Source organism: Capra hircus, chromosome 16 (genome assembly GCF_001704415.2).
Source record: "Capra hircus breed San Clemente chromosome 16, ASM170441v1, whole genome shotgun sequence".
In the NCBI taxonomy this organism is placed as follows: domain Eukaryota; kingdom Metazoa; phylum Chordata; class Mammalia; order Artiodactyla; family Bovidae; genus Capra; species Capra hircus.
Genome location: NC_030823.1, coordinates 27,488,865 through 27,501,364, shown reverse-complemented (window position 1 = coordinate 27,501,364; position 12,500 = coordinate 27,488,865). Strand labels below are relative to the sequence as shown.

General features: G+C 51.5%; 1 non-coding gene across 1 annotated transcript; it reads right to left on the bottom strand.

The window, feature by feature from the left end:
• On the bottom strand, positions 3,893 to 3,965 carry TRNAR-UCU. The gene has a single exon. It is a non-coding gene; the product is annotated as a tRNA-Arg (tRNA).

The following is a 12,500-nucleotide window of genomic DNA, read 5'->3' as shown; positions in this document are numbered from 1 at the left end:
CATCTCAGGATCCTCTTAGGGGAGACAGTACAATGGAGTGGAAATAAAATAGGGGCACATCTGGGATGATTCCCATCTGAAGGAGACGGCCATGGTTGAGAAGCAGTCTCTGGAGGGACGTGAAGATTATACAGGTCTAATCACTCATTGTCCAGAGAGGGTCCTGGGCTGCCCAAGATCACACAGCACAGGCCCGTGCTGAGTTCACTCCCCCTTGCAGGTTCCCTTGGTTTGTGTTCAGGCCGCAAAACCCAGCTCCCGGGCCAACCTTTGTCAACGCTGACCCATACACAGGCACTGGGGGAGCTTCCACCTGGTGCCTTGATTTGAGGTGAGCCTCCAACCACCTGCACGGCCTCCATCCTTCGGGAGGCCCTGGGTGGAGTCAAAGCTCCATGTGAGAAATGAGAGGCTGGTCCCACGGCAGCCCTGGGGACCAACTCCTGCCTCGCTCACATGTTATTTCATTTTTAATTACAGAGCCGAGGCAGCAGAGCCTCCCAGGCTGAGCCAGACATAGTGTCCTGTCTGATTTGATTTTTGTTCTCCTGAAGGAAAGCCTTTGGGGCCCACTGTACGGAACATGGGGTGAGGGAGGGGCTCATTGGGGCCTGGAGCTTGGGGATAGTGGGGATCCTGTGACCAGGCTGGGGACACCCGCCTCCTCAGGCCCTGGTTTCCTGATCTGTGAAGTGAAGTGAAGTGTGTGCGTACGTGCGTGCCAAGTCGCTTCAGTCGTGTCGAACTCTGTGCGACCCTATGGACTGTAGCCAGTCAGGTTCCTCTGTCCATGGGATCCTCTGGGCAAGAATACTGGAGTGGGTTGCCATGGCCTCCTCCAGGGGATCTTCCTGACCCAGGGATAAAACCCGCGTCTCTTATGTCTCCTGCATTGGCAGGCGGGTTCTTTACCACTAGCGCCACCTGGGAAGCCCATGAAGTGAGGGGATGGACCAAAGGTTCCTCTCAGGTCCCTTCCAGCACTAAAACCCTGTAAAACCTGAACAGCCCTTCATTGTACCTGCACAGCTTTGCAGCGCTCTGACCTCTCCTCTATTTCTGGGCTTTCATCTTATATTGTCACTCCAGCATTCTTGCCTGGGAAATCCCAGGGACAGAGGAGGCTGGCAAGTTATAGTCCATGGGGTCGCAGAGTCAGACACAACTGAGTGACGGGGCACAGCAGCGCGAACGTCTTCTCCTTACCTCCCTCTCCACAAGCCTGTGGCTCTCTGGAGTCAGGGGTGGTGGTGGGGGTGTCTCCTGCTTCTCTACCAGTGCTTTTCTGACCCGTTTGCTGGCTTCCTCCTTCTCCCACACCCTCAGCCACTAGTTATTTCCCAGAATTTGCCCTTGGCCCCTGTGTTCAGCATAGCCCTTGTCCTTCCAAGCAAGCGCCTGGCCACTCTCCTCTCCTGCTGCTCCTGCCTATGGCCAAGGAGCCCACACCTGACCTCCAGCAGGTGACTGGTTGTGGCCTCTGGGCTTCCCCCTGACGTCTCAGATGGACTCAGTCCACTCTCTTCCCCTCCATTCCCCACCTGCGTGGTCTTATTCCTCCCCTGCCTCAGTGAATGGAGCCCCCCACCCCCATTGCATGGTCTGTGCCGTTGGGTCCCGGGCAGTGCAGAAGGATGGGGCCTTGCCTCAGGGTGGGAGGGACCCTCCTCTCTGTGCCCACTGCGGGTTTCTTGCTCTAAAAGTTGGGAACAGATACTGATTTTTTAAACAAATTTCCTTTAATTTCCTTTCTTTATTTTTGGTTGTGCTAGGTCTTCGTGGCTGTGCAGGCTTTTCGCTACTGTGGAGAGCAGGGCTCCTCTCCAGCTGCACAGCCTTCTCATTGCAGCGGCTGCTCTCGTGCAGCGCAGGCTGCAGGGCACTCAGGCTTCGGTGCTCGTGGCTTTTGGGCTCTAGAGTGTAGGCTTGGTTGTTGTGGCACCTGAGCTGAGTTGCTCCACGGCATGCGGAACCTTCCTGGGGCAGGGAGCAAACCCTTGTTTGATTAGCAGATGGATTCTTTTTTTTTTTTTTTTTTTTGGAACAATGAATAACTTCTTTATTAACCTTTAAATCATTTAATTAACCTGTTAACATTGTGAGTTACAGCTATTTTCTTTGAAAATTTTATTTATTTTTAATTAGGGATAATTGCTTTACAATATTGTATTGGTTTCTGTCATACAACAATATGAATCAGCTATAAATATACATATGTCCCCCACCCCACTCCACCCGGTGGTTCAAATGGTAAAGAATCCACCTGCAAGGCAGGAGACTTGCAGGAGACACAGATTTGATCCCTAGGCTGGGATGATCCCCTGAGAAGGAAATGGCAACCCACTCCAGGATTCTTGCCAGCTAAGTCCTATGAACAGAGGAGCCTGGCGGGCTACAGTCCATGGGGTCCCAAAGAGTCAGACATGACTGAACAACTCACACACACACACACACACACACACACACACACACACACACACACACACCCCATCCCACCCCTCTAGGTTCTCATGGAGCACCGACTTGAGCCCTGTGAGTCATTCAGCATATCCCACTGGCTATCTGTTTTACATATGATAATGCATATTTTGGGCTTCCCAAGTGGTGTTAGTGGTTAAAAGGAAAAAAAAACCCGACAACTCACCTGCCAATCAGGAGATGCCAGAGACATGAGTTTGATCCCTGGGTTGGGAAGATCCCATGGAGAAGGACACGGCAACACACACCAGTATTCTTGCCTGGAGAATCCCATGAGGATTCTGGTGGGCCACAGTCCATCAGGTCACAAAGAGTCAGACACGACTGAAGTGACTTAGCATGCACAGTGTATATGTCTCATTGCTACTCTCTGAATTCGTCTCACTCTCTCCTTCCCCAGTTGGGTGAACACCTGGCTTTGACACGACGCTGTCACCAACTCAATGAAGAATCCACCTGCCCCCAAGACTGTCCTCAGGTCAGGCGGATTCTGTGCCACTGAGCCACCAGCGAAGCCCAACAGATACTTAGCTTTGAAATTCCAGCAGATCTGTCCGTCAGGCCCAGAGTGCAGAGGCTTCTTGCTAAGAGCTGGTGACAGAGTTGGGTCAAAGCCAGGTCTCCAGACTCCTGCCCCAGGGGTGTCCCTGGGCTGCGCTGCACGCCAGGCCCTGCCCCCAGCCCACCACCATCTTGGGCCCTGGGCGCTCCCAGACTGTAGTACCTGCTGGTTTCTGTAGGACCTGCTGCCCTGGGGCTGAGGGAGGCCAAGCCCCTGATGCTGTCTCCCTCACCAAGCGAGGCCCCCACAAGAGGCACAGGGTACCTGCCTATCAGGAGATGCCTTGGAAAGGGGCAGGGAGGTCCGGGGTGGCCAGAGCCCTTCTGGCCCAGGGAGACAAAACACTTAGATTAAGAGCTTATTCTCTCGAGGAGCAGTCAGGTCCACCACCTCACCAGACACATCCTACAAGGGCTGAGTCAGCCCTGCTGCATAGAACCATCTGGGTCTGCTGCGTGGAGCTGGTGCCCCATTCCTCACTGGAGCTGAGCGCAGACAGGTGTGAAAACTTCCCTGTCAGCACCTGGGCTTGCTGCTCGAGGAACTGTCCTGCCCATGGGCATGGGCCTGGAGCTCTGAGGGCCTCTGGGCAGAGGCCCACAGCTGGGAAACGGTCAGCCCTTCCTGGTCCTGGGGAGACCAGCATTGGCAGGAGTCTGGCAGCATTTTACACTGGTGGCCATTTGTCCAGGGAGAAGTCCAGTCCACCCTTGTTTTCTCTTCTGGTGTTTTGGAGCTGGAAGACAATTCTGGTCTATCTCCCTCATTTTACAACAATGAGATCCAGAGAAACTTGCATGGCTAACCCCCCCAGTGTTTTTTGACTTCATGGCGTGGCATGTGGGATCTCAGTTCCCTGACCAGGGATTGAACCTGTGCCCCCTGTGTTAGAAGCACAGAGTCTTAACCGCTGGACCACCAGGGAAGTCCATAAAACTCCCATTTTTTAAAATTAACTCATTCATCCAGTAAGTATTGGAGCACCCAGTAGGAGGGCTGGACGTTGTTCTCAGAATAGGCATGCAACAGTAAATGGTAGACAAGGTCACTGAGCTCCTAGAATCTACATTCTAACTTGGAAACAGTCATAAAGAGTTAATAAAGAGTTAAGCAAATGGATGAAGAAAGTAACTCTAGATAGTACTAAGTGCCAAGAAGGAAATAAGCCACACGATAAGAGATAGTGACTGTAAGAGACAGGAAGGGTTATACAGATATCTATGAATATCTGAGAGGGGCCTTCTGAGGAGGTGCTATCTGATCTAAGTCCTGAATAATAGCTAACCCTGCAGAGGTCTGCACGCAGAGCCTTGCAGGCAGAAGGAACAGCTAGTGCAAAGGTCCTGAGGTAGAACCCAGCATGGCAAGTTTGGGGACAGTAAGACAGCCCCGCGTGGCTGGACCTTAGGGAGCACCCGATCAGTGGTGGCACCTGAGGTGGGAAGGTGAAGCTGGCTCCAGTCAGTCTACGCTTTAATGACATGGCAAGAAATTTTAATTTTATTCAAAGCTGGTTTGCTGGTTTGTTTTTTGAAATAGACTTTAGTATTAGGTTCAGAGCAAAAATTGGGTGGAAAACATAGAATTCCCTTATAGCTCCCTGACCCCCCACACGCACAGCCTTCCTTTTTATCAACATCCCACACCAGGAGGGGGTACCTTTGTTATACTGATAAACCTACACTTACGCATCATAAACAGCTTAAGTCCACAGTTCACATTAGGGTCCACTGTTGTTCACATTAGGGTCCGCTGTTGTTCAATGGGTTTAGACAAATGTGGAATGACATATATTTGACATTAAAGTATCATACCAAGTAATTTCACTGCCCTAGAAATCCTCCGTGCTCTCCCCTCAGCCCCCTCCACCAACCCCTGGCAACCTCTGATCTTTATATTATCCCCATAGTTTGCCTTTCCCAGAATGTCATATACTAAAATCATATAGCATGTAGCTTTTTCAGAGTGGCTTCTTTCATTTGGTAATACGCATTTAGGTTTCCTTTGTGTCTTTTCATGACTCGATAGCTCATTTCTTTCAAGCGCTGAATAATAGTCCATTCGTCTGGAGACACCATATTTTATTCATTCACCTATTGATGGGCATCTTGGTTGCTTCCAAGCTTTGGCAATTATAAATAAAGCTGCTGTAACATCCACGTGCAAGCCCTTGTGTGGACGGAAGTTTTCACATTCTCTGGGTAAATACCAAGGAGCACAAATGCTGGATCATACGGCACAAGTACGTTTTACTTGAAAGAAAGTATTTTCTAAAGTGGCTGTACCATTTTGCATTCCCACCAACAATGAAGAATTCCTGTTGCTCCACATGTTCCCTAGTATTTGATGTTCAAGATCTTAGCCCTTCTAATAGGTGAGTAATGGTATTTCATTTTTATTTAATTTGCACTTCTCTGATGACAAATTATGCTGAACACCTTCTCACATACTTATCTGCCATCTGTTTATCTTCTTTGGTGAGGTGTCTGTTTGGATCATTTGCCTATTTTTAAATTTAAATTGTTCATTTTCTCATTATTGAGTTTCAAGGGATCTTTGTCAGAGAAGGCAATGGCACCCCACTCCAGTACTCTTGCCTGGGAAATCCCATGGATGGAGGAGCCTGGAAGGCTGCAGTCCATGGGGTCGCTGAGGGTTGGACAAGACTGAGCGACTTCACTTTGACTTTTCACTTTCATGCATTGGAGAAGGAAATGGCAACCCACTCCAGTGTTCTTGCTTGGAGAATCCCAGGGACGGGGGAGCCTGGTTGGCTGCCGTCTATGGGGTCGCACAGAGTCGGACACGACTGAAAGGATCTTTGTATAGTTTGAATAATAATCTTTTATTAGATGTTTCTTTTGCACATGTTTTCACCCAAACTGTGCAGCTTGTGGTGGTGTTCTCTTGACAGGATCTGTTGCAGAGCCAAAGTTTTCAATTTTAATAAAGTCCAGCTGATCAATTCTTTCTTTCACGGATCTTGCCTTTGGTGCTGTGTTCAAAACATCACTGCCAAATTCAAGTTCATTGGGATTTTCTTTTATGTTATCTTCTAGGAGTTTTACAGTTTGGGGTTTTATTTTTAGGCCTATGATCCATTTTAGGTTAATTTTTGGAAGATTTTGGGAATTCCCTGGCAGGCTGGTGGTTAACACTCTGTGCTTCCAACACAGGGGGCATGGGTTCGATCCCTGGTTGGGGAACTAAGATCCTGTAAGCCATGCAGCACAATCAAAAATAAAATAAAATAGTTAATTTTTGTATCCCATGGACAGAGGAGCCTGATGGGTTGCAATCCATAGGGTCCCAAAGAGTTGGACATGACTGAAGCAACTGAGCACACACACGTGTAGGGTTTTAATTGATAGAGTTCATGTGATTAAACCTTGCTTGTGATTACTATTGACTGACGGACGAGCCTGGTGGGCTGCAGTCCATGAGGTCACTAAGAGTCAGACTCGACTGAGCGGCTTCACTTTCATGCATTGGAGAAGGAAATGGCAACCCACTCCAGTGTTCTTGCCTGGAGAATCCCAGGGACAGAGGAGCCTGGTGGGAGGCCGTCTGTGGGGTCACACAGAGTTGGACACGACTGAAGTGACTTAGCAGCAGCAGCATGGGGGTGGGGAACAGGAGCAGGGAGAGGGCAGTGGCAGTTGCCCAGGTAAGTGATGGAAGGTCACAAACAAGATTTACTTTGCAGGTGAGACCAATGGGGCTTCCTGGGAACAGATCCTGAAGGATGTGGGATAGGAATCAACCAGGACCCTTAGGGGCTTCTCCGGTGATCCAGTGGCTAAGAATCTGCCTGCCGATGCAGGGGATGTGGATTCAGTTCCTGGTACAGGAAGATCCCACGTGCCACCGAGCAACCAGGCCTGTGGGCCACAGCTACTGAGCCAGCCCTCTAGAGCCCGCGAGCTGAAACGACTGAAGCCCGCGTGCCTAGAGCCTGTGGTCCTCAGCAAGAGAAGTCACTGCAGTAAGAAGACTGAGCACCGCAATAAAGGGTAGCCCCTGCTTGCCACAGCTGGAGAAAGCCCCTGAGCACCCACAAAGGCCTTGTGCAGTAAAAAATAAATCTTTGTTAAAGTAAATAAAATAAAAGCCATTTGTTACAAAAGAAAAAAAAAAGAATGACCCCCTAGGTCTGGAGATCTAGCTGGGTGTAGGGTGGAGCCATTTACTGAGATGGGAACAGGTAGGGGTGGAAGGGTAGCTGGGTATATGGTTCTGGCACTCAGTGAAGTGGTCAGGCTAGAAGTGTGAGCCTAGAGCCATCAGTGATTGGATAGCCAGGGAAGCCAGGAAGCTGGACCACATCACTTAGGAGGAAAGAGCAGCAGGTTCTTTCCACGACCTCAGGCTGTTTGCAACAGCAGGTCAGCCCCCGGGGCCCTTCTGGCCTGGGGTCAGAGAGATGATGACACGCCATTAACACAGGGGACTGACTGAGTGCGGACCTGGCAAGGGGATCAGTAGGGGCAGACGCTGGGCAAATCCCCCAGACCTATTATCCCTCTGCAAACACAGGCCCCTTTCCCAAATGTGGATTCCACATGGGTTCAAGAGTTTTGCTGGGGAAATAAAATAATTGGGCAATCAGCCAGAAGAAAGCCAATGTGGATTGGGAGGCTTCTTACAATGGCCTGTTAGCCCTCAGGGGTAATCTTTGTCATGCAGAGGAAGGAGCCTGGCTTCCGGCTGAGGATCTGGGGAGAGTCTGGCCTTCTTCCATTGGATTTGTCCTGAAAGGCCCAGAGGGGACTTCCCTGGTGGTCCAGTGGTTAAGACTGTCCCTTCCAATGTGTGTGTGTTGGGGGCGGTGGGGTGGTGGGGCGGTGGGGTGGTGGGGCAGGGGGAGGAGCTGGATCCCTGGTCAGGGAGCATGCCTCATGGCCAAAAACCCAAAACATAAAACGGAAGCAATATTGTAACAAATCCAAAAAAGAGTTTAAAAATAGTCCACACTAAAACACTCTATTTTTTAAAAAAAACAAAAGGTAGTAAAGTCAGATCTGCTGTCCTCGAGGACAGGAGGTGAGAGCGAGCAGTGAGGATGGGGAAACACTCAGTACCCCTGACTGAGGGCCTGAGGTTGAGGACACTGTAGGGGGATGGGTGGTGGGAGCCATGATCACCCTCCTGTCTCTAGAGCCCAGGATCTGACCCCCAACCAGAATCCAAGCTGCTAGCTGAGGCCTAGTAAGAAGACATGAGGGTCAGAGGTCATCTCAGGGGCTTGGTCAATGGGACTGAGCTGGACCTGGACTCAGAACCAAAGAAGACTTAGCTCAGTGAAGGGTGGAGCCCAGGAGTGGATTCCCTCCTAGATTAGAGCCCAGCATCTGAGGGGGCTCCAGGAGGGGTTCCCAGCCTGGTGCAGACACACTGTGTGTGACCCAGAGACATCCCTAGGCCCAGGTCCCCTGGCTGCCCCAATCCTGCACCCATCGGCCTATTGATCCCAGACCTGGGAGCCCATGTAGCTCCTTGGGGGTCTCCAGACATGACCCTGGGTGGGCAGTGGGGCATCCTTGTCCTCCAAAGCAACTTGGCCTCAGTGTCAGCTGGGCCAGTACTTCCCAGGGGTTCCCTGGGCTAAGGAGGGGTGGGGACAGGGAAGGACTAAGAACCCAGGTTTCGGTTCATCCACACCTTCCAGCTGAGGGTGGGTCCTTGCTGTGCCACTCATCAACTGTGTGGCCTTAGATGGGTTTTCTACCCACTTCAATATACGTCTCCCTCTACAACATGGGGATAATGTACTTTTCTTAATCCTGCTGCACCGCGCAGCTTGTGGGATCTAAGTTCCCTGACCAGGGATTGAGCCCAGACCCTCGGCAGTTAAAGTGCCAAGTCCTAACTACTGGACCTCCAGGGAATTCCCAATACTGAAATACGCTCTCTTTTTTGGACAAAAAACATGTCAGTATTAATGGAGAGGTCATCAGAGTGCCTTGCACAGCAGCCTCCCCCGCCATGCGTGCGCAGGCAAACACACACACACACGGTGCTCAGTAAATGGTAGGGGTCTCTCAACTGATAGTTACTTACAATGTTTAACTTTTTACAATTTTAAGTTAACAATGTCTTTGCATTATTTTATAGTTAATACACACAGTACAGAAGTCAAAAGATACAAAGGCGTTTGTGAAAAATGTCAGCCTGTGGACCCTCCCTGTCCTCCAGAGCAGCTTGGCCTTGGCATCACAGGGCTGGCCCTTCTCTGGGGCTCCCTGAGCTGAAGTGGGGGTTGAGGGGGAACTAAGGACCCACATCCAGTTTCGTCCACACCTTCCAGCTGAGGGCGGGTCCTGGCTTCAGTGTTCACTGAGCCACTCCCTGGCATGAGACCTCAGGAGAATCACTGCGCCCCGCTTTGACAGCTGTCTGTGGTCAGCTGGGTGAGGCAGAGAGGGGCCCGACTTCTGCAAGGAGGGCCAGGAAGGACACCTCTGCAACCAGATAATAATGGCTGGTCTTGACTGAGCCATGCTTCACTGAACGCTCACCATGAGCTTGCGCAATACGTATTATTAGTGTTCCAAGGTGCAGGGAAGGTAATGAACTTGTGCAAGGTCACTGGCCAGGGCTGGCTCCCCTCAGTGCTCTCACTGGCAATCTATGGCCTCGGACCAGGGTCTTCACTGCTCGGAGCTTTTGGTGTTCAGTGTCAACAATGTCTTCCTCCCAGGGTGTGAAGGAGAAATGGGAGGCGAGTGAAGCAAAGGGAGATCCCAGACCTGGTGGGGCGAGGGTGTGGAACCACCCAAAACACAGCATTTAGGGAACCCTTGGGCTGCCCGCCCCCCTTTCTGGCACTGAACCCAAGCTTCCTCTTGAATCCACTGCCCTTTTGACTCCTTAGCTGTCCCCAGGATACAGAGAAGGGGAAGAGTCATCAGTAAACATTTCTCTCTTTTTTTTTTTAGTTCTATCAGTTTATTGCTACCAACACACCTCCCTCCATCCTCATGCACGCATGTTCAGTCATGTAACCCCATAGACTGCAGCCCACCAGGCTCCTCTGTCCATGGACTTTTCCAGGCAAGAATACTGGAGTGGGTTGCCATTTCCTTCTCCGGGTAAACACTTCTTAATTAACAGAAGAGAGGGAGGCAGGAAGAGGAATGTATGGAGACAAACTACTTCTAGAAATTCCTTCTTCCGGGCAAGATTTGAGGATAGAGACTAGTTTATGTGGGTGTTTTTCTTTCTGGACATTTTTTATTTGGGTTGGGGGGCACAAATAAGAGACTAATACTGATAACAACTCTTTCAGAGGAAAAATAAAGAAAGAAAATAGAAAACAAAGGGAGAGGGTAAGGAAGAAAAAACAACTTGTGTTACAATCACAACTGTGCTTTTCTGAATCCAGGAAACTCTTGTCTCTTGTTTTTTCTTCTTAATTTTTCTTTTCCTTTTGGCCATACCGCATGACATGCGGGATCTTAGTTCCCCGACCAGGGATCAAACCCACACCCTCTGCATTGGAGTCTTACCACTGCACCACCAGGGAAGTCCCCAGAAAAGTCTTATCTTTATAATGGAGAGGCATGTTTGGACTCTACTGCTGGGCAGGGGTGCGAGGTGAGGAGGAGTCAGAGGGGAGTTTGCTGCTGTTGACGGAGAAAGACGGGCAACAGCTTACCATCAGCAGACTCACTTTTGTCCCCTGGACAAAGCCTGCCTACTGTGTGGTGTGGCTGACCACAGACAGGGATGTGCGGAAGTTGCCCTCACCATATACTCTCCAGGTGTTTGCTCTAACAAAAAATGTTCATTGACAGATGGAGCCTTAAGCCGTTAAGAAGAACAAAACAAACAAATACACAGAACCAAACAAAACCAAGCCTGTTTGCATCTCCTCTAGAGGCTCCTCTGTGCAGGCAAACATGGCCATTCTGCACACATGACCGATTCCAGAGCCTCCCAGGTCTTCTGCACTCTTGTCCTGGACAGGGTGAGAGCTCCCCCAGTAAGGCCCACCACAAAGGAAGGAAAAGATGAACTCTTGGGTACATTTTTAACGTTGGAGGGAAATGGCAGGATGGCTCCCTGCAGTGGGAACAGCGGTAGGCAGTGAAGGAGATGCTGTCGCTTTGATCTGGGCCTGGATTTGATCTGGGTGGCACAGCCACCCCATCCCCTCCAGCTGCCCAGCCTGCCCCAGCCAAGACCCGACCCTAGAAAATGGGTGGCCGGCTCACCATGCAACTGCGTCTCCTCTGAGCTCCACTCACTTAGTCTGGTGTAGATCCCCTTGCCCTCTCCGGTGGCACAGAGAAGGGACACTAGGGAGCTGGTGGTCTCGGCTCACGGCAAGAACCTCAAAGGCTCTGGCAGCTCCCTGTACCCTGGGAGACCCCAACCCAGGGCCGGGGGGAGCCTGTGGAGGCCACATCTCCTCTGCCAGAGGCCCATGGGCTTGGCAGCATGGGTGGTGGAGGAGTCTGGGCGGGCGCACTCACTCGGGCAGAAGACAGTGCTCCCTGTGTTAGGGGAGGGAGCCGCCCACCCTGGCCAGGCACCACAGTAACCATCTGCGTGAGTTATTTTATGACAGGAGGCCCCAGTGAGGAACATGGAACTAACACGCCACCACCAACCGGAAGAGTTCGGGAAAGGTCAAAAGGAGACACCACTGTCTGACCGCCTCCCAGAATCCTCTCGCTGGCATCCATCTTGGCTGAGCAATGCGTGCGCCACCAGGCAGGACTCTGGGTCAGAACGATTGGCCAAAGACAACCTGGAAACTGATCCCATCGCTACAGAACCTGAGACTGTGGACAGACTGAGGCAGAGCCGTTCTCCTGGGCTCCCTTACCCTAACTGCTCTCCGCCCAGGTGCCCCTTCCCAGTAAAATCTGTTGCTTTGCTAGCATGTGTGGCACCTCAGACGATTCCTTCCTGACTGTTAGACGAGAACCCACACTCAGGCCCTGGAAGGGGTCCCGCAACATCTGGAGCTCGCAGGGTAGTGTTGGTGGGATGGCTTGGGGACTGTAGCCTCCCTGGGACTCTCATGGGCTTTGAATATAGGGACATAGGTGGTCTGACAACTCCCCCCACCTGCCCCCACTTCCTCTTCCTGTCAGCTCTCATCCAGGAGACAAAAGGGCCAAATGAGGCTCTGTGAGCTGGGAAGTCGCCCTTCCTCCAGCCACTGCTGTCCCGTCACCCCATGCTGCTCTCCCTTCCCTCTGAATCCACCCCTTTCCCCACGGCCAGCCCCCTCCCCGAAAGCCTCCTGGCGGGAGCGAGTGTCCACCCACCGCCCTGTGGGTCAGGGTACAGCACGTCACTCAGCGCAGGCCTGGGTCCTAAGCCTGGACACCCTTCCTCCAGGCCTCGACGGCTGGCTTCTGGTGAAAGGGCTGTGGAAAGGCGGTTGCCAGGCCAAAGCTACGAGGCTACAGATGGACTTTGTTCTGGGTCTGTGGCTGGGAGAGAG